The sequence below is a fragment of the Equus caballus genome, chromosome 27 (genome assembly GCF_041296265.1).
Source record: "Equus caballus isolate H_3958 breed thoroughbred chromosome 27, TB-T2T, whole genome shotgun sequence".
NCBI lineage: Eukaryota > Metazoa > Chordata > Mammalia > Perissodactyla > Equidae > Equus > Equus caballus.
This window is the reverse complement of record NC_091710.1, coordinates 49,565,365-49,588,229: the sequence shown is the minus strand read 5'-3', so window position 1 is coordinate 49,588,229 and position 22,865 is coordinate 49,565,365. Positions and strand designations below refer to the sequence as shown.

The following is a 22,865-nucleotide window of genomic DNA, read 5'->3' as shown; positions in this document are numbered from 1 at the left end:
GATGTTTCCTAGATTCCTTATATAAATTACACATAAAGCACCTCAGTCAAGGACTAGCACATATTAAGCACTCAGTAAATGGTAGCTAGATGATAGACAAGAGAATTTAAATGTAGACAGGTAAAATGAAGATTAAACGGAGAGAGTGTGCCAATAGGCAGTGGAAATAAGTATATGGATAGAATAATTATTCATTATCAATACATTTTTTTTTTTCTGAGCACCATTTACAATCCACACCTATGTAACTAAATAGGGAAGGTTAAGGGATATAAAGGGACATCCATACGGAACCAGTCTTGAAGGTAACATATATTAAATGCCAAATGAATGCAATAGATGATAATGGCCACACAGGAGTTCAGAAGACAGGGGATCTCTGGGTCTTTGATATAAACTTAGAATATCAATATAGAAATAACATTATCTTCTACTTCTAATCTAAGTCATGCCACGCCATGCACAGGACATTCAACTGTAATGGACAGTTTGATATGTTAACAACTGTTTTAAATAGACAATAATAGAAAGTAAGACCCATACTGCTAACATCATAACATTAGTGAAATCACAGATAATTAAATTCTGATGTAAATTCTAAAGTATGAATTACCCAGACTAAAGGACTTGAAGGAGTAGCAAGAAAACAAGAAGTTTCTCTTCTGATACTTTATATTTTATGCTCTTTAGTAACATTTCATATGATTATTCATCATTTTGAGTTTGATTTTCAAATTCTCTCTTTTTACTAGTTGAACATACTTTCCGCTAGCTTTCTTCACTAGTTTCATCAGGTTCAAACCCTTTTTTCATCCTACTCATTCTCATGTAATTATCTCTATGTTTAAAGAGCAACTGTCCTCTTCACTCTTCCTGAAAATTAACCTAATTATAGATTCAGTATCTTTTTAGGAAATATTATTTCATTATATTTAATATATTATCTTTTTCTTAATTTCCATAAAGATGAAAGCACAATTTCAGTGGAATTTTCTATATTTCATAAATCTGAAATTATATATTCTATGGCTTGGTGCTATCTTTTGTAAATTACTCACTTCATTCAATAACATACATTTGTTGATCATCTAATTATGTGCAAAAATTCTTTGCTTTTAAGCTCTAAGTGGGAAGTAAATGATTTAGAAACGTTCTATTAGGATGAGAAATAAAAACTACTCTCAAATAATAGGTATTATTAGAAGGAAGAAAAGATTGGTTACCAGCAACAAATACTATACTATAACATATTTGGTGCCTCACTTTTAGAGGACAAATAAGCTTAATAGCCTCAGTTTTTTTATTAAGGTTCATTCTTAATCATTCTAAGATCTACTACACTTTAGATATCTTGCTGATATGAAATACCAAATGAATACCCAGAAGTTAAATTCATTTCCCAGTAGTAAAATCATATTTAGATGATCAAGTACCAAGCATCAATCATACCAGACACTTTCTAGTGCTAGGACACACACATCCTTTCAGTCTTGGCAGCTGGTGCTAGAAAACCTCCTTTCTGCTGACTAAAGTTGAATTAAATGTGGTTATCCATCTTGATCCATGGCAGGGAGGGTATAGGGACTTTAGTAAGCAGTTTCGTAAATAGATGCCATGCCATGCTGGACTTGCTACTTTTTCTTGCCCTAGGTAACTTGTCCCCCCAAAATGGGCTCCTCTTCAAACCCTAGTTATTAGTGGTTGTAGTTTATGTCTTGTATCCAAAGTCTGAAATCTTTCCATGGTGTCCACCTCTTGCCTCATATTGCATTCAATACCAGACTTTATTTATGTCCAACTTGCCAATCTCTTTTCTCCTCAGATGCTCAGGTTCTGGGGCTCTTCTGCACTCACACTACCATGTGGCCATTCCTAGAACAGACTCCTGGTTTCTTTCATGTATTTAGTCTTCACTGGCATCTGCGGGCGCTATGCCAGCCTTTATGAGTTCAACCCACCGCCACCCGAGCCCAGTGATAGAAGAGCCAAGCTCACTCATCTTCAAGTCCATTGTTATTGAATTAGATTTTAAATGCACCGGGAGAGTTTTTCTATTGAAAGGACTAGGAAACTTTCTGAGGCCCTAAGAAACTCTTTCTAGAAGGACAATTTTCATTGTCATGAAAATTATCTACCTTCCTAAAAGAGAAAACCAGTAAAAAGCCACAACTGAACTGTAAAAATTCATAAATACACAAGAGGCTAAGATGACATCTTACCAAAGTAAAAACTCAATAACTATATTGTTAGTTGAAATTTAGAATTATCAGAATAAATTTTCCTAAATTTATATTCAGAAATTAAATTTAACAGGCTTCTCTTTGGAATGACTTCTTAGACCTGGCATTTTTGGGGTTGAGCCAATTCATTTAGGAGAGTGGAGGAGAAAAAAGGTACACATAGAAAAATCTAACCATTAGGCTGTTTTGAATATTATTTAAAAATGACTAAAGCATACTGAAACAGTTCATACATATTGACATCTAGTTTTTTTGCTTTATTTTATTTTTGCTCTACTATCTTATACAAAGCACATATAAATGGTGACTTGAGTGCATATTTATAACTCCATTCCTTCAAGATTTTCTTTGGATGTAAACACAGAGAATGGAAGTTTTAATTGCATAAAACAAGGGACAGAAAGCTGAAAGAGTTCAAAACTCTTTTAGCTATATTTTTGACCTAAAATTGTCTGTCTAACAGGAATTCACAGATCCTCTAACAAAATCCACCTCAGCTTCTACTATGGGGTAATTTTCATTCATTTATAAGGATGGGGATCAGAGAAAAATGATCAGCCGTGAAAGAATACAATAGCTCCAAAAGACTTACTTTGAAAATCAGAATAAATGACTTTTTATAAAACTACTGCAGGACACAGGAGATTATTTCCAAATTCCACACTCTATCTACAAAAAAGGGCCAAAAATACCCCATGAATGAGAGAAGTCGAAATTGGGCTAAGTATTGGAATACTTAACCCAAAATTGCTAAAGAGGCAGTCTGTGAAAAAAATCAGTGAAGTAAATGATAAGCCTTGCAAATTCTTTCAGAATTCAGAGGAAAAGGGTAAAATTATAAAAATAGCAAGAAAAAAATAGAAATGTTAAAAGAAGTTCCAGGAGAATTAATACTTATTATAGAAATTCCATAGAAGATAAGAGGAGCTAGAGAAGAAACATCATTTAAGGAACTAATACAACAGATGACAGTAATATTAACAATAATTCCATGTTCATGAACGCTTATGGCAGAATGTTCACTAATTACTAGTCTGAGCACCAGTCAAAATTTATGAGAGCTGAATAATATATAGACACATCTCAATGAAATATTTAAACTCTAAGGACAAGAAGAGTTTTTCATAATATATAAACAAAAATAATTTAAAAACATTCCCCCAGAAAACCTGAAAATGGAATAATTACCCAAAAACGTCTATCTTTAGATTTCTCTTTCATAACCTAAATGCCAAAGAGCAATTAAACAATGTTTCTAATTTGTTGTTGGGGAGGGAGGGTGAAGTGGGGAATATTGTGTGCTTTGAATTCTACTGCAAGTTACTCTGCCATCAATGTACAAATAAAGGAGAATGGAATAATATCGTCACATGTTTAAGAATTGAAAAACAGAATCTATCTATTTCTACACTTTTTCTTAACATTTGTTTCAAAGACATGATTCAGCTGACTCAAAAATGAACTGAAATAAAGAACTTAAATTACAAAATAATTGATAGTGACCTCAGAAATCACTTCCCAGAGAATTGAGTCTAAATGTCAAGTGGTTGTCAACAGATGTACAATATGGTTATAAAATGCATTCACGTGTGAACTGCATGCGAATTATATGCAATGTGAATTTTTTGTGCGCGAAATACATGTGCCATGTGGTTATAAAAGCTTATTCAATTTTTCACGAAGAAGATATAAAATGTAAACTACACTAATCTAATTAAAATAATCTAAGTCTTGATTCTCCAATTACAGCACCAAAACTGAACATGCTTTCTGGAGAGGAGAGATGTGGCAAATGTTTGATATCTCATTTGCCACCGAGAGAAATTTAATTAGTGAGATGGTTAGAATGAACTTGACTAAGATATTTTTTAAAACTTAAGAGGTAAATACTAACATCACTGAAGGAGGCATACCTTCCTAATTACTAGAGAAAATGTGTAAAGAAATAAGTATTTATTACACAGAAAAACGAAAATAGTTAACACAAGGAGGACACAAAACAGATAAGTAGAAATGAGGTAATGCAGTAGGAAATAGTGCAGAATATGAAAAATAAAGAATATTTTATTTTAAAAGTGGGCTATGAAATAATATTTTAAGCATGATTTTATTTTCTCTGAATAAAACTTAGGAAAATATAGTGCAAAGCATGGTAAACTCATGGTAATGTTACAGATAATTATTTTAATATATTTTTTGCTTTTTAAAAATTACCTACGGGGGCCAGCTCCATGGCTGAGTGGATAAGTTCGAGCCCTCTGCTTAGGCGGCCCAAGGTTTCGGCCGTTCGAATCCTGGGCGCAGACATGGCACCACTCATCAGGCCATGCTGAGGCAGCGTCCCACATGCCACAACTAGAAGCACCTACCACTAAAATACACAACTATGTACTGGAGGGCTTTGGGGAGAAAAAGGAAAAATACAAACAAAATCTTTTTAAAAAAATTACCTATAAAGATCTTCTATATTTTCTATATTTAGAAAAACAATTCAAAACAAAGGCGACTTTTAATAGAAGTTTATGCATACATTTAAACTAGGTTACTAAGCAATAGGCTTTACTCCAATAGCTACATTCAAAGAATGAAAAATTTCTCCAGGTAAAACCATCTTTTAGTGGTTGGCGGGTTTAATCTCACTCAATCACGACCAGCTAAAATGTCTTCAGATGTTTTCAGGGCTGTACTGTCTATATATTCTTAATAAATATTTATCAGCCAGCAGACTGGAGCCTCCCCAGAATAGCAGGTAAGAAGAAAATGTAACACAAATTCCACTCCACAACAAGCTTTTACCGCTTCCTTTTCTGATCCAACACTCCCCCTGACAAGTCTCGCCCAGAACTTTTTTTACTAGAACCTAAGGCTGCTCTGTGAAACACGGAAGGAAAGAATTAGTCCCTTCTCTGGCCAATTTTTTTCCCATGCACGGAGTCTGAAAAAGTCCTATTTATTCCCCAGAAATACACCATTCATTAATAATCTGCTGATTCCAAAACAAAGGATTATATTTTAAAGAATTGAACAAACACCATATTGAGGCAACTCCAAGTGGCATCAATTTCAGTTAGGATGAAGCTGATTATTACTCCTGCTACCAGCAACAGTTGTTTGGCACATGCGAAATCACTCAAAGTCAGTATAAAGATTTTGGCCCAATGAGCGAGGTCAGGAGTCCCAAATGATTTGTTCCCTAAAGCGAAAAAGTTCTGCAGTCCTGCTGTTGATCTATTTTATTTTGAAAAAAATAAATAGTTTGATGACTACTGATCTTCTCTAGAATTGTTGTAAAATTGCTGGGAAATTAAATAATACGAGTGATAAACAAATATATTTACCTCTTCTTCCTATACCTTTTCCTCGAGTATCAGTGAACATTCAAAGCATCTTTAACCTAATATCAGTGGATATAAAAGTAGCTGACATCGTATAAACTCTTTAGTGACCATACGTACATGAGAGTTTTCTGGGGAGCAAATATATAGTTTTTATAGGTGCTCCCTATAAAATAAAACAAAACAACCATGTCCCAGACTTATTAAGATTATAGGAATTTGTAATGTTGAATATTGCATCAAGGACAGCAATAAATTTGTGTGTGTGTGTGTGGGGGGGTGTGTGTATGTGGTCTCTGCCTTTGTCAGCCAGCTTCCTTATGCACTTTATATACATGCCCACATAACACTAGAAAAACAAATATATATTTACCACTAATGTAAATTATATCTTATGGGACACAGAAATAAGAGAAAAGGAAGGGGTTGCAGGCTTATTACAGGCAGATAGAGGGATCAAAGGGGAGAGAGAAAGGCAAGGAGTATAAATGAAATGACAGAGAGTACTAGAATTCAGTTGGAGTTGGCAGAAGTCATCCTGTAAGAAAATCTGGGCAGAGACAGAGAAAGTTAAGAAAGCGATGGATGGTAAACTCAGCTGTCTCTGACCTGTTTATTAGTTTTATTTGGAATAAATTTACTTGCTATGACCAAGCAATTTCCATGCCTTTGTGCCAGCCAAGCTCAGGGAGGAAATGAAACCTTCTGTTTCACCCTGTACCTATCACTAAAGATGTTCATGGCCGTGCAGCTGGCACCACTGCAGTTGACGTCAGAGGCAGACTCAGAACACGTGTGCTTAAAGTCATCAGGTCTTAAGGACAATTCTAAAATCTCTTATAACATGAATCATTTACTTCTGTTTCTAATAGTTTGGTAGAAGAGATTCTTTGAAAAAGTGCATCTGTCTACCTATCTATCCATCCATCCATCCATCCATCCACCTATCTACATACATACATATATCTATGTGCACATATGCATGTATGTGCCTCCAGGTATCAATCCACCCATCCATCTGTCCATCCATCCATCCGTCTACATACATGCACATACCTATGTGCATGTATGTGTCTCCAGATATCAATCTACCCATCCATTCATTCATCCATCCATCCATCCATCCATCCATCTACATACATACACATACCTATGTGCATGGATGTGTCTCCAGATATCAATCCACCCATCCATTCATCCATCCATCCATCTATCCATCCATCCATCTATCAACATACATATATATACCTGTGTGCGCATGTGCATGTATGTGTCTCCATATACCAATCCATCCATCCATTATCTACATACATACACATACCTATGTGCACATGTGAGTGTGTGTGTGCGTCTCCAAATACAGTGAAAATATAATAAGAAAGCAAAGATTCTTAGGAGGCCAAAAATGAAGTGAAAGAGGGAAATCAGAGACTACACAAGCACTCAAGTCATACTAACCATGGGTGCAAGTGCTTTGGCTGGTGAAATTGGGCTTTGAAACTGATTGTCTCACAGGAGACAAAGCCCAGAACTCTCCTAGAGTGGGAAATCTAATAGAAAACCCTGTTTTACGCTAGAAACCCCAAAATCGACAGTGTCCTCTCAATACATGAGCAAAGTAGGAAAAAATCACATCCACAGGAGATAGCAAGGAAATCTGCCATCTCGACATTTGTTCTGGGTGAAAGGAGGGAAGAAATCTTCTCCTTGTGTCATCACCACAAGAGTGCTCTCATCCTGTCTGCGTTCTGAAACAATCTACCTGTGTGGTTCAAGCAGCCTTAAGCCAAAAACGCCTTTGAAAGTGGTCTGCATTTATAGTGTCTGTGGGTGCCTAACAGAACAAACACCAATTTGCTCTAGAGAAACTCGTCTTTAATCCTCTCAAATATGGTTCCAAGGAAAAAGAGCCCAAAGTGAAAAATTAGAAAACATACCATTTCCATTTATAGGAAAATACCTCTTTGTGGGATATTTTTACAATATAATCTCACTACATTGAAAAATGAGGGAAAACGAAGGAACTACGTTTCAAAATATCAACAGGGATCAATCACAGATACTCAATGTTAACTGAACAAAGTACATTGCAAAGGAATCTATATGACATCATTTCGATTATATAAAACTCAAGATATTTATAAGGAAGACGTATGTTTAAAACTCAAAGGAACCAGTACCATTCTATTTTTAACCTGAGTGGTGGTACACTGACATTTGTTTTATTGTTACAAATCTTAAACATACATTATGAATATACCTTTAAATGTTTAAATGTAATCAATATTTAATACAAACGTCTTCAAATGAGTTAGTAAATATTAACCTATTGGGAATAAATTTAATTTGTAGTTTCAGAAATGCATGATTTAACCTTAAAGGTTTAATAAAGTTTCTGTATTACTTTAGCACATTTATTTAATGTACCATGTGATGGTTCTTGTAGTAAACTCCTTATCTGCATTTTTCTAATTAATCCTCATAAAACTCGTACGAAAAAGGTCTGATTTTCTGATTATAGATGATAAAATTGAGCTTTCAATGGATAAGTATCTCAAACGCCGTAAGGGGAATTTAAACACATGGGCCTATCCGAAAACTTTGTTCCCTAAGTCATTAAGTCACACTAACCCCATTATAAGTATTAAGACACTTATTTGGTGAATTCCACTTCTAACCATGATGGAGCAGCTAGTGAACAAACAATGCTCCTGCTGAGAACTAGAAAATAAGAGATAACATTAGAAACAATGAACATCTATTTAAAGATGTAACTGTAGAGGCAGCCAAGCCTTTAGTGGCCAAGGGAAAAGAAACTCAGAAAAGCAAGCTGACATTTTGAGGGCTACTTTTTCCCTTGGGTAATATGCCAGTCCTTGGATGGGTAAGAGACTGAGGATTCAGGCAAAGAAAAATAAAGAGGTTAAAAGAAAAAAAGTGAGACTTGTGGCATTCTATCAGCAGAGGAAACAAAGTGTTGAAGCTTGGGGCTGCAGAATCAGTCAGGTTTTGAAGGGCTCAGAACCTGGAGAGAAGGTAAGACAAGAGAAGCAGGTCTGACACTTAGAGTTTTCTCTTGAGGCACTGGCTAAATTTTAAAACTGTCCAGGGCAAGACGTAAAGTAGCCAAGCAAAAATTGGAAAAGTACAAGGATGTTTTCAGCAGTATCATAGTGATGAGATACCAAAATTGGAATTCAGGACCCACCGAGGAAGGGTTGCATAAACCCATAGGCTCTCAAATGGAGCTCCTCAACGACAACTTCCTAGAAATGTGGATGAACCAGAACAGACTGACCATACAAAGATTTCAGGGAGGTCTCTAGCCATGTCACATTCTGACAGAATTGATCTGTCCCCATCTTAGCTAACTACCAGAGGATACAGTAAATCTTTCTGGAAGAAAACAGCACAATTCTGATTTATAATTTGTCATACACAATGTGAGGCATGTAATCAAAATTTTTCCACTATACTTAAAATAAGAATAAGGAAAAAAAACTAGAAAAAAGACAATAAAAATAAAACCACAGATGAGACAGATATTGAAACAGGTATAGTAAAATACTGTGACTACTATGTTTAGGAAAACAGAAGACAAGAAGAAGAATGTTATAAGAGAAATGGAATTTATTACAAAAACCAACAAACAGAACTTTGTGAACTGCAAAATTTAATAACTGAAAATAGATCTCAACAGATTGGATTGATAGCATTAGATAGGGCAAAAGAGAGGATTAGTAAACTGGAAGATAGGTCAGTAAACATCCAGAGGAAACTACAGAAAGAGCATAACAGACACAGACAATACAGAAAAGTGACAGAGAGACATAAAAGAGGCAGTCATGAGGTCTAACATACATTCAGTTGGAGGATAGAGACTACAGGGCAGAAGAAATATTTGAAGAAATAATGGTCTAGAACTCGCCAAAATAATAAAATCATCAAGCTATCAACTGAAGACTTGCTATGAACTCCGAGCAGATTAAATACAAAAGAAGCTACACCTAAAAGTGGAATAGACCTATCGAAATCCAAAGACAGAAAACCTTAAAAACCAACAATGAAAATCATTTCTTGCTCAAAGGAGTAATAATAAGATTGACAGTGAAAACAATGAAAATCGGAAGATGATAGAAAAAGATTATAAAATACAGAAAGCAAATAAATGCCAACCTAGAATGTTATACCCAGAAAGAAGTTAGAAAATGAAATGCGAAAACAAATACCCTTCACAACAGCTTCAAAAATGTCGGATACCTAGGTACCAATAAGGATGTGCAAGGCTTCGACACACAAAGAGAAACTTAACAAGTTTTTCTATAATTGAGTGAAATTTTAAAAGGCCTAAATAGAAGGCTCAACATCGCTAATACGTCCCTTTTCTCCAAATCAATCTTTAGACTCTATGCAATACCAACCTATATAGCCCAGGCAATACTAAAGAAGAACAAACTGGAAGTATCTGTGGCACGCACCAAGTCTTTCCATGAAACTACAGGATTTAGGACAGTGTTACACTGATGTAAGGTAAATAAAAAAAATAATAAAACAGATAGTCCAGAAAGGAACTGTATGTATAGAAATATCAGTGATGGCCAGCATAACACTGCAGAGCAAGAGGAAAAGATGGTGAGACAATTAGGTATCCAAATGGAAAAAATTAATCCTGATTCAGACCCACATCCCTATAGAAACCTCAATTCCAGGTTGATTATAAACCTAAATGGAAAAGGTAAAACAATAAGGCCTCTAAAAGACTGTCTTCATGACAGTGGGCAGACAAAGAACTCTTAAACAAGGTAGAAAAAGAATTAACCATAAAGGGAAAAGAAGGAAAATCATTCTACATTAAAATTTTAAAACTCTGGCCATTAAAAAAGGAAAAACACAAGGCCAATAGGAGGTGGAAGAAGATATTTGCAATGTATGTATCTTACCACAGTCTGGTATCCAAATCATGTAAAGAAACACTAAAAATGAATTTTAAAAAAAAGCCAAAAGAAAAATGAGCAAAATATTTGAACAGGCATTTTACAAAAGAAAATTTCCAAATGGGTAAAACTTATCAAAAGATGTCCAACCTCATTAGTCACCATGGAAAGGCAAAATAAACCACAATGAAATACCATTACATAACCACCAGAACAGCTGAAATGGAAAAGGCTAACAATACCAAGTGTTTGACCAGGATATGAACGAAAAATGGGTTGGGATATCTATTCTCTTCATTCTCCCCCTGCTTCCCCATAGATACGAAAGTACGGGCATTCCACAGTTCTAGACGCTCTTGGGCAGCCCCTCTGCCATGTGCCCAGCAATTCCCAGGACTGATAGCACCATGCCCTCACCTTGCCCCTGCAGGACCAGGGTGGTCAGGACTTCCCACTGTTGCTGGTCCCTGAGTTCAGCATGAACACCCACATCTCTGTAAAACAGACCAGTTGTTACATTCTTTTTGATTAAACATTTCCAGAATCCTAAGTGCTATTCCTTTGTAGAGATTTGGGTTTTTACTCTGTGTGAAATATAGAGTTATTCTGGAGCCTTAAACAGGAGAGGGCTGTAACGTGACTTACATTCTCAAAGAATTATTCCTTCTGCTCTGTTGAGAATACTCTATGAGAGGGTTAAGGGTAGGACCAGAGAGGCCAGTGATCAGATCACTGCTGTGATCCAGGTGAGAGGTAATGGTGGCCCAGATCAGTCAGGTGACAGTGGATGTGGTAAAAAGTGGTAAGACTGTGGATATACTTTGAAGGCTCAGCCAGGAGGACTGGATTCCCAGATGAATCTGGATATGGGGAAAGAACTAAGTCAAAGATGACTCCATGCATTTTGCCTTGACCAACTTAAATAATTCATTGCCACTGAATGAGTTAGAGAAGGCTGTGGATTCAGCAAATTTGACCAGGGGTGGAGGAGATCAGAAGCTCAGTTTGTGAATACGTTAAATTTGAAATGTCTATTAGCTTTCTGAGTGCAGATGTCAAATAGCGAGTTGGAAAGAGAGTTAGTTATACTAAAGTTCAGAAGAGAGATCTGGAGTAAAGACATAAATAGGGGGATATTTAGGACCATGGGATGGGGTTACATCACCAAGAGAGTGAGAGGATATCAGAAAGAATAGATGATGCTGGGTGGAGCCCTGGGCACTTCAATATAAAAACCCAGAGAGAAGAATAGCCAGCAGCAGAGAAGAAGAAAGAGCACCCGGTGAGGCAGAGAAAACCAGTGCAGGCAGGAGATCAAGGAAAAGGAATGAGCAACCGCTGTGAATGCTGCTGAAGTCAAGTAATAGGATGCAATATACACATTTTTTAATTTTCTGTATATTATGATGTTTTGACATCTTAAAATTAAAACACTTTTCTGGCTGGGTAGAGAAAGCCCCTCTAAGGCTGGCCAACTCTTAGAGATAACAAGCAGCTCAGTTGGGAGCCTGTGATATGCAGACAAACCAATCCAGAGCCAGACCTCCCTATCTGACCCTTGCACCCCAGGAGGCAAGACTCCTCTGCCTTAATCAGCCCAAGGCCAGGTGCCAGGCAACTAGGTGCCCCTCTAACTTAGAGCCCGCCGAAATTATTCACACTAACCAGTCCCAAACTGTGAACGCTGCCCTGCCTTGCCTCTCCCTAGCCTCTCCCTAGGAAACCCCAATAAAGGCTCTAGTCTTATCTTTCCTCTTGCTCACTCCTGCTTTCTGCCTCCTCACCAAAACCTTCCCCTGTGACCCTGCCTGGCACATGGTGACCCCTTCCTGTGAGTATAACAGACTTTGTTTTCTTGTGCCCCTCTTGTGACTCCTCTTGTGGCCACACCTGACTGCCCATCACATAAAAGAACAGGGGACAAGGAGTTCTGACAACTGTACACTGGCTTCAGCAACACGGAGGCCACTGCTATCCTGAAAAGAGCAATATGTTATTTATATTTAATTATTTAGCCAGCAGATATTACATGAATAAAATGGATATTGAGATGAACTTTATTCCATCTGTGAGTCTTTGGTCAGAAAACCTCAATCAAGGACTCTGAAGGCAAGAGTGAAAATCACACTGACGGAGTTACTGATTTTGACAGGCCCTGGAGAGGGAACTGATGCTTTATTGGTAGCTAACATGACATCATGCTTTAAATTAGTTCTCTTACAATGCCGTAACGATATACTATTTCCCCCAAGTTATAAAGGAGAAACTGACTCAGAAGCGTTAAGATCATCCAGCTCCTAAGGTGCAGTGTTAAATTAAAACCAGTTCTGACCTCAAAATCCACGCTGTTTCAACTACCCTCTGCTCTCTAACAATGAAATAAAATAGAAGGATTAAAGAAGGCACACGCAAACCATCTGGGAATTAAATCTGGGTCCCTGTACCCCCTGAAAATATGATTTCCTGGTAACCCATGCTGAAAAACATCAGTAAAACGCGTTCCTACGAGGCTTAAGAAGAAATGTCTATCAGAAGTTTTCAGGCAAGTTACAAAATATGTGATAGCTGAATCTGACCTTGAAAACAGTAGTCCTGAGAAACAAAATTCAATTAGGTTAAATTTTCAAACTTCCAATGGTAGCTGGAACTTATTCCTCTTTCCCTATTGAACTGAAAATATTTAGAGAAGTTAAATGAACAAAAACCAGGTTAACTTATCTCCTCAGCTATCTAAGGACTTCACTCAGTATTACTGCTTAAGATTCATAGGTCACTTTTTTTTAAAAAAACAACTTTATATTAGTAAAAATCTTTTCTAAATATATTAGCAAGTATATCCGGCTGCCCACAGAGTCTCTTTTCAGACTTGACAAGTCATTTCCAATGCAAAAGGGTAAATATTACCAATATTACCTAATATTACCAATATTGCTATGGTGGAAAGAGTTTAAGATATTAGTCACTAGAATGATTTTCTGAATATATTTAGCAGGTTTATTTGGCTACATATGAAGTCTCTTTGCAAACCTGACATGTTATTTCCAGTGACCTGAATATGGTATTTCCCTAAGAAAGCAGAATGGAATAAAGTCTCGATGTAGACTTTCCAAACAGAGAATAAAAATAGTATCTAATATATTTTGAACTTTGAAATTATCGGTTTCTATTAGAGTGTGCTCTGGACCATGGTCCCTAAAAAAATAACTGCGCTCCTATTTTAGCAATAGTCTCTTGAGTTGGGTTAAAGCATTTAGGATCCAGAGTTCGATAAGAGCTATGAGAAGTCTACTGCAGCTGGTGCACACCAAGGCCTGTTATATAACCTGGTTTGTCCATATCATGAGCATCTCTCCACTGCCCGGCTACCAGCCACAGAGTAGCCAGTTCTGACTTGACTTCTGAGGTACCCGCAGGAATATCCATTCCTTCTCTCCCTCTGCCCTAATACCCTCATTTTCCATTCAAACGAAAAGTGCAAATAACCAATAAACCTGCAAAATTGACTTCTCTCAAGAAAATTTACTCAAAAAAAAAAAAAGAATCAATGCTTGAAATCAAATAATTAAATTCTAATATGGACTACTTTAAACCATCAGCATATGTAATAGTTGCTCATAAGGCACATTAAAAAGAATAATTTAAAACATTAAGGACAAATAATCCAGTGGCAGGGGAACAAACTTAAAATATATAAATGGGTCAAATCTTACTGTGTATTGGATGATGATCTATGGTCTTAAACAAGGTAAATACTCAAAGTTCAAACACTCTTCTAACAGCTGTTTTCCTCCCTCTTTGAAATGTCTTTTCATGTCAAATTCCCATTAAGCTTGATATACAGTCTGCTTACTGGAAAAACAATGTTTAACACACATATGATTAAAAATTTGAATAATAAAATCAATAGGATGAAATATTAAGGATAATGAGGAAATAGAGAAATACGCCAAAGGTTTCCATTAACATCACAAATGCACTAAATATATTTTTACAAGCGTATGTTGCCCCTTTTTCTTTCGTAGTGAGGAAATGTCTAAGACACATGAAGAGGGACAGGCAGAGGCGCTACAGAACACACGTGAAGATTCTTCCATCTGGTAGTAACGCCGTGGACACTCCACCTGGGAGAAGTAACTGGTTTTTTCTCTGTGAGGACAACACCAGGTGTTTTATGGGTAATGTGAAGAAATTTTAATCATCCACCTCCCTCTTATGCTTAGTGTTTGTCATTATCACACCGACTGTGATCTGTAAATCAACACAGAAAGTCAGGTACTTGCTGTTATCAGAGCAGCCTGTGATCTGCCAATAGCTGTTCCCATCTTTCATATAGACACTTGTGTGAGGACAAGGAAGAATGGAAATCTCCATCAATACCAATTTGGTCTCACAAAAGGCACAGCTCAATGGAGAGGAAAGAATGAGCATGTTGGCTAAAGAAAGTCGTATTACAGGTTACGCATTAAAAGTGGAGACAAATCCATCAGAAAAAAGTCAAGTGAAATTTGACAATTTTCTGTTTCTAAGTTTACAGAAAACATGGAGCAAAAGGAAAATCAACACCAATATATTAAAGAAAAATTTTAAAAATGTTATATTTACTTAATTTGGTATTATTTAATTTGTCATACTGAAATCTACATTACTTGAACATTTTTCAAGACGACTAGCTTTCCCAAGTTTCTCCCTTCTCTGTTACTGCATTTACTTTTGACACAATAAAATTAGCAAGTTTAAATTCTCATGTTCTATAACTGTTTCATGTTAGAACTATATCTCCAAACTTGATTCCAAATCTTTTGGGCAGTCAAAAGGTCGTATGTAGTAACATTCATATTACTGTACTTAAAAATCAATCCTTCAATAACACTAATCTTCCAGATGAGTATACAAGGAATGCACCAAGCTTGCAAGCATGAGAAAAAAAATGAGAAATTTGGGGGAAAAAAATCTAAAAATTCATGGCGACACGTTACAAACACTGCTACTCAAAATCCATTCTCCTTTTCTTCCTTACAAAGAGAGTTCCAATACTGTTTGAAGTGGCTTGTACTTTATTTCTCAGCTTCTGTTGCAGCTGGAGATGGCCAAAAGACAGTTCTGTCCAATAAGTGTAAGTACAAATCTACAACGGATTTCTGAGAAAGCTGCGGCGTTCCTGTTAAGGCACTAGCCTCCTGCCACATTATTCTGCCTTCCTTGAAATCAGACAGTGCTGGAGAGGAACCAGCCTTGTTGCAACTGTGACAGGAGAAAAGCATGGGAGCCGGGGACCTTGACAGCATAATGGAGCTCCATGTTGCACTGGCCTTAACTGTCCTTTGGGGAGAAAAATAACCGCAGATCTGCTTCAGTCACTGCAGCTAGATTTTTGTTACATACAGCCAAATCCCATTTTTACTGATACTCTCAGAGTAGTTGGTGAGATCGCCAGAGGCTGAAATGAAATTCTTTTATGGTGTGGCCTTAGCTATAAAAAACAAAAACAAAAACACCTCCCTAGCATCAAAAACAGAAGTATAGGAGAAGTCTTAGGGGAAGGAAACAAAAAAGGGAAAAACAGAAGCAAATTTGTAAGAAGTGCAAAGGCACCTGTAAACAGCAGAGGCGGCAAATTATGGTGGCATGAAGGGCAATGGGAAGCAGCAGTGATTCTTGCTTTAATTCCAGCTGAGTGACTGAGATGAGGTTATGTTTAATATACTTTAATCAACACAATAAAATTTGAGTTATTATAGTTAAAAATGTTAATTTTGAGGAGCCCAGAAAATTCACTTATGAAGACAACCTCCTTTATTTAGAATATTGAATAAATGACAAGTGTGTATACTATGTATGTGCAATTTACTTGTTTCTAGCACATTGCTAGGAAAAAAGAAGATAAAAGTAAAATCAGTAATACATAATATACAGTTGATTTATGACATGCCATTACCTACAATTCTTGAATAATCTGTGTTACGGGATTACTTAATATACAATTTAGTGTATGATTTTTTAATAGAATGAAGCTGAATGAATAAACTCTGGTTGATATTCTGAATGATTAAACTCAGCAATAATTGTGAAAATTAACTTTAATGAGTGTTAGGTTTTAAGTATGATAGAAAGTAATACGTGACTAAAAACTTCAGAAGCCAAAATCAAAGGTTCGCTTCTGCTTGTGACCCAGCAACCATATTTAGTTAACGCCAAGCCGTCCACATCTGCAGAGTTTGTAAAACATTTATTTTTATGGAAAAAAAATTATCTTTGCATAAATAAAGCTGCTACAGCATGTAAAACAAAAGACTGTGAAACTTAAAATTTAACAATCAAAGAATCAAGAAATGGAAAAATATGACCAATTCTCGAAATTAAAATGATCTCCCTATATTAACTCCATAAGTAAAAATACACTTTACGCTGCAGATTACGCCTTCAAGGAATACATTAGAACACATGCTTTCTTCAGTGTTGCTTCCTGCACTTGACACGTTGTGATCTGTATTTTCTAGACTGTCAGGTAAGAAGAGCCTATCAATTGGTCCAGCCTCAGACTACAACCAAAATTGATCAAGTTTTAATAACTGAAATGGTCAAAGCGCCTTGAGCACAGAATTGCCTTGTACAAACACTGCTGACTCGCAGACAGCCCAGTAACCCACCAGATGGGACATAACGTGACAGGAGTGAATCTAGGACACTTACCCTGGAGTGGAGACTAATAAAACCACGGCTCCAAGAGGAAGCAAGGAACTTTCCGGGAGAAGGCTTGTCAAGTATAAAATCTTTAATTATTCCAGATTACTACCGCATGGTCTGTGGGTTTCAGCTCCAAAATTTTACAGCTGAGAAAACAAAATCTAATTGAAAGAGAACTGTGTTGTGGTTATAAATAAACTATTATTAGAAAAAATAACTTAAACTAAGGTTATATATCTCATTCATTATTTGCTGGTGAATTTTTTTCCCAAAATGTTAACCTGAAACTCTTCATCAGTATAGAAAGGACTGTATACATTTAAAATTTGTGTTACAGAAAACATTTCTTAGGGATGCAAACTCTGTATGTTAGCCAATCACGTTTTTGGAATCACCTCTAAAGATTCCGTTGAGTTTTATAATTGCAGTTAGAATGGTTCATGTGGCATCTGTAAGCACTTGTTGACAGATGAGGAGATAGGCACATATGCCATGTAATTCCAGCTGTTTTAAATTTAAATTAGCATTATTTTCTAATTTCCCATTTTGATGCTATGATGAAAAATTCAGGCTTGTAAAAGTCCAGAATCAAACACCATATTTGACTAGCCAGGTGTTTAATTATTCATTAATCTGAATGAAGATATGAAAATATTTTCTTGTTCGCACATTTTTTCCTTCAGTTCTGACACTTCTCATCCAACACTCTCTCTAAATCCTATGATAATTCTCCCTTCTTTCTAGTTACCACTTTTCAAACACTAACAGTTGGTCAGGGGTCACTCCCAAGCTATTAACACTTTTAACATCAAGAAGGGACAAGGATAGCCTTCCTAATAGACAGAACTTTTATTTGTTTGAAATATGGCTACTTAATAAGGCTTCTGAAAGTATTTACAAAATATAAACATAACATTTTACAAGAATCCATCAGCAGAGCAAAGAATGCTGGATACAAAGATACAAATTATTTTAACTGTAGAGACAACAGATTAAGGACACAGTGCAAATTTAGAAAGTGATTCGACATTATAATTTTATAATAATTCTAAAACTTTTAGTCCATCTAATTCTAAAAGTATTCTCTTGATAAGCATAAAGTAAATTTTTTTAATTATAAGGGATTTTCTGATTTCCAGGGAAGAAAATGATACAGGAAGAAAGGCAGTTTCTTATCAGAAAAGCAGAAGTTTTCCCATAATCCCTACGTGATTTTGTCTTATATTTCATTGGCCAGAACTATCCTATGGGAACACTAGTTGCAAAAAAAGCTGAGAAATGAGGGGTTTTTTTTAACTGAGTACATGAGACCTCAAACACTATTTGGTCCCAACTATATTTAAAATTTCCAATTAACTCTTTGAAATTCACTAAGAAAATGAATTGGAACCAGCAGAACCAAGGCATGATGCACAACACGGGATCAAGTCTTTGCTAGGAGAAAAAGAGTGGTACTTCTGAGCCCTGTGATCTCTTAAAAGTGTTGCGAAGGCCACCTACAGACCAACCTTAGAAAAGTCACAGCATGAAGGACAGGAGAACACGTAAGGACAGAGAGAAGTCATCGCAGATCCTGACCCCCAGCAGACCAACCCCGAGCTCCCGGGCTGTCTTTTATTAAGTAAAATATGATGCTATGACCCAAAGATTATGGCAAGAATAGAAGATGATTAACATTCATACAAGTCTTGGGTCTTGTTTTATTTTGGTTTGATTTTGTCTTTTTGTATATATCAAAATGATCAACTTGGATTTGTTAAGTTATAAAGGTTTCATAAAGTATTACTTTTTACAGTTATTAGATTATTTATCTTTAATTAATGTTTTAAATCACAGATAAATCCAGGTACTGTTGTCCATTTCAATAAAAAAAAATTTCATACTTTGATACTTTGACATTACTGGATAGGAGATGTTTTAAATTCACTGAATTTTAAAACCACTGCAGGGGCTTTGTAATAGGATTTTTCAATGGCCTAGATAACTAGCTATTACTTTTTGTCTAAGTTCTTGTCTATATTTATGCCCCATAAAAAATGAGTCACTATTATATATAGGAAACTTTTAAATATATGAAAGCGCTTACATCTGGGAAATTAATAGAATTGTTTTTCTCAGATTTTACTTAATACTTTAAACATGGGCACACAGAAGGCAACAGCTACTTGGTGAACAAATTAATAAATGTTATAAAGTGACAGATACCGATACAAAAGTCACTCTTGGTAGATGTAAGGTACCTATTTTGTAGTCATAATGTGCCTAGAAATCTAGTGCTTTAGCTTATTCTGCTTGGTGTTATAATCAAATTCTAAATAATTCTTCAAATCTAAAAACTTGATGACTTTTCTCTTTGTAGTTCAAAATAAACATATTTTTTTGAATTTTGCCCATAACTATAATCATCAAAATATTGAACTTTAAGCAGAAAAATATATAAATATGAAAAAAAGAACAACATGACTTCACATGTTGATGGTCTAGTTATGGCCAACTCAGTTTTCTCATGGAAGACATATTTGCTGGTGAGCTTTGATGAGTAAACCACGCTGGAAGTTACAAAGAATTTCTACTGATATCTGCTCACAATTATAATTGGAAGCAAGAAAGACAATGCCAAAAGTAAAGAAAAAACATATTTTGGATAAAAGCAAATAAATAAATAGGACTCCCTTCTAGAAAAGAATGTTATTGGATGGAAAATTGTTCCTTGTGATGCCCTAATGGAAAAAAGTATTCTTTCTCCAACAATCCCAAATTATTTAGCATTATGACATCGATTATAATCAAATGTTGATTCAAGTAGGAATTCCCTAATTAAATAATCTTGACTGAATCATCGGGCCCTGGGAATAAGTTATTTTGTTGAACAACTGAAGACTTATAAGGGCTATTATAAACTCCATTCACCTCTTAATTACCAATCTCATTGAATGGAAGTCAAGTTTTGATAACTACACATGACCCAGATGTATTTTAACCATGCTTCAAACCTCTACCGTAAAACATTTGCTTGATCCAAAACACCCTCTGATCTAGTCAGATCTTAGGAACTTAGCTTCTCAATTTCCTGAGTGTCTTATTTTCAAATATTCTTTTTGTCCTCATAAACTCTAGATATGCCTCCTAAAAATTTCCGATTTCAAATTGTAGCAATGGAATTAATCAGTTTGACAAAATTATTTTAAGTTTATACATATTGCTAAAGAATGACTTCCTTCTCCACCACCAAAAGAAAGAAACTAAGAAAGAAAGAACTGATCAGAGTTCAGAAGAAATTCTGGTTCTTCACTCTAAATGCACATACCAAATACATACAGTGTATACTCTGGATTTATGGGTGCAGCAAAGCTACTAAGTTTTTCAAGCCATAAACCAGCTAATATTACATTAAAATTGAAGCCACCATAAAATAAAAGCATCATTTATGCATCAAAATAGTGGGAAAATGCATTGAGATGAAGAGACATGACAACCTGTGGAATTTGATTTTCCAAAAAAATTATTTAAATTTAAATGTACTCTAAGAAAATCTTATCTCAATATAAAGGTTAATATTCTTTACAGGATGACATTTATATATTGTAGTACAAGGTAGTATAAGCAATGAATAATTCCTGGCAGTGGTGAACATAGTTATTTTGTAATGAGCAAAAGCTGTATGACGTGTGTTTAAAAATATTTAACTGCAGAGGCTGTCCAGGTGGCATAGCAGCGGTTAAATCTGCACACTCCACTTGGGCGGTCCAGGGTTTGCAGGTTCAGATTCCAGGTGCAGACTTAGCACCTCTCATCAAGCCATGCTGTGACGGCATCCCACATAAAATAGAGGAAGACTGACAACAGATGTTAGCTCAGGGCAATCTTCCTCATCAAAAAAAAAAAAATTACTGCAAAATATTATACTAGAGTAAAAAAGACGGAATAATGAGAAAGAAAAGAACATATCATTCATAAAGAAGAGCATGTAATGTGTCTGAAATTCTAGTCTGAAACTCTTCATAAAAGAGTCTTACCACATTTATCAGCAGCCAGGGGCACGGTCAAGGGGGCTACTTTGCTTTGGAGTGAAACATCAATCTCTAAATCAGGAGTCTTTCTAACCTTCAAGGGAGACCAGGCTCCTGGAATTACTGCACACTTTTCCTACTGCTCATAGGATGGGACCAGCTCATGTCAGCGGGGAAGCAGAGTACCCACAGAGAAAGAAAACGGCTCCCTTTGGATTTAATTAACTAAAATTACAGTAGACTTAGAAAACCCGAAACTGCTCTGGAAAAGACTGAACTTAAATATGGGTAGAAAACAATGTTCCAACGTACTGCCCGTGAAATTATACAGCTTCAGAGACTCAAGCACCATTAGTTCCGAACGAAACCCATAGCAACACATATTAAAATCCATGCTTATGATATCTTGGTGACATTTTATTACAAATTGGAAGGTTTTAAGCATAGACACATTTAACCAGAATGTTTTCAATTCAGACTAACGGCAATTGACTTCTTGGCATTTGACAAAGATATCTACTAACTCATCTATAACCCATTCACTAAGCAAGGGTTTAATACCTATGTGCAACAGCCAGTGCATATGTTATAGCATAAAGCTCATGTGCATATGTTATAGCATACAGCTCATGTGAATAATGCAGATTTAATTTTAGCACATAAATGTCTTAGTTTATAAGTTAACATTTGGATTTTTGAACAGAAAGTCAAATTTAAATGAGCCTAAGTCAGTGCTGAGAGGAGGACAAGAATGCCCAGCCCTGAGAGGGATAAAGCTAATACCCAAGGCAAATCAGGCGATGTGCTCGCCTCCCTCCTGCCACCCTGAAGATGCTTCACAGAGGTGTCATAAAGTTAACACCAAACTCAAGGGCACCTTTAACTTACAACATTGGCCTACGAAGGCAAAATCTGAATCTCGGGTGTTCTCTGCTAGAGGAAGCTGGAGGGTCCTTGGCGTGACTTGAGGAGTCACACTAAGACTGTCCTCAGTTTAAGACTGAAGAAGAACCTGCACTGTCAAGGAAGGACCACACAAAAAGGGCCACCGATTTTAAATATTTCCATCTTTAGTTCACTAACTTACCTGGTATAGTATGCCATCTTACAGTAATATAACTATGCTATGCTCACGTGGCCATGACACATGTGGTACATTTTTCTAAAGCAAAACAGCATTGGTCTCCAACAGAGCAGGCGTCACTGCTGCCAGTGTTTAGGAGGAAAAAATATCATTTGCACTAAAATTTATGACATCATTATTTGCTTACTCTGTGTATCTAAAACAGCTTCAAATTACCCAATTTTAAGTGTAATGGTCATGACTCACGAATTGATAAACTTCTAATTTGTCATGGATGGACACAAAAATTAAAAGAAAGACCCAGGATTCAAAAAGAACAAACAACAAACCAGTTTCATGCCAAAACTATAATTTGGCTTAGAGACAAAAGGACTCGTTTATTTTTTAGGGATGTCATCAATGTCACGACCCATAAGCAACCATGGACTCTACTTAAGTGCTCCATTTTTCAAAACATAAACTTGGAAGAGGACTTTAAAAAGGACAAAGTAACTAAATACACACAACGGACACAAACAAAAAGAAAGAATTAAAAATATTCCGTGTAGGCAGTGATATTATAGTAAAGGAAACCACAG

The 22,865-nt window shown here is 36.0% G+C and overlaps 1 protein-coding gene across 3 annotated transcripts in view; it reads right to left on the bottom strand.

Annotated features, from left to right (window-relative positions):
• Positions 1–22,865, bottom strand: part of VEGFC (vascular endothelial growth factor C) — a 115,344-nt gene that overhangs the window by 79,977 nt on the left and 12,502 nt on the right. The window contains exon 1 of one of the 3 annotated variants that reach the window (XM_023630691.2): positions 17,200–17,354. The exons of 1 other annotated variant lie outside the window; for it this stretch is intronic. The gene's annotated coding sequence lies outside the window, so the exon portion shown is untranslated. Of the gene's footprint in view, positions 1–10,926; positions 10,999–17,199; positions 17,355–22,865 lie in introns of those variants that run through there. One more of the 3 variants, XM_023630690.2, reaches the window with a different exon arrangement.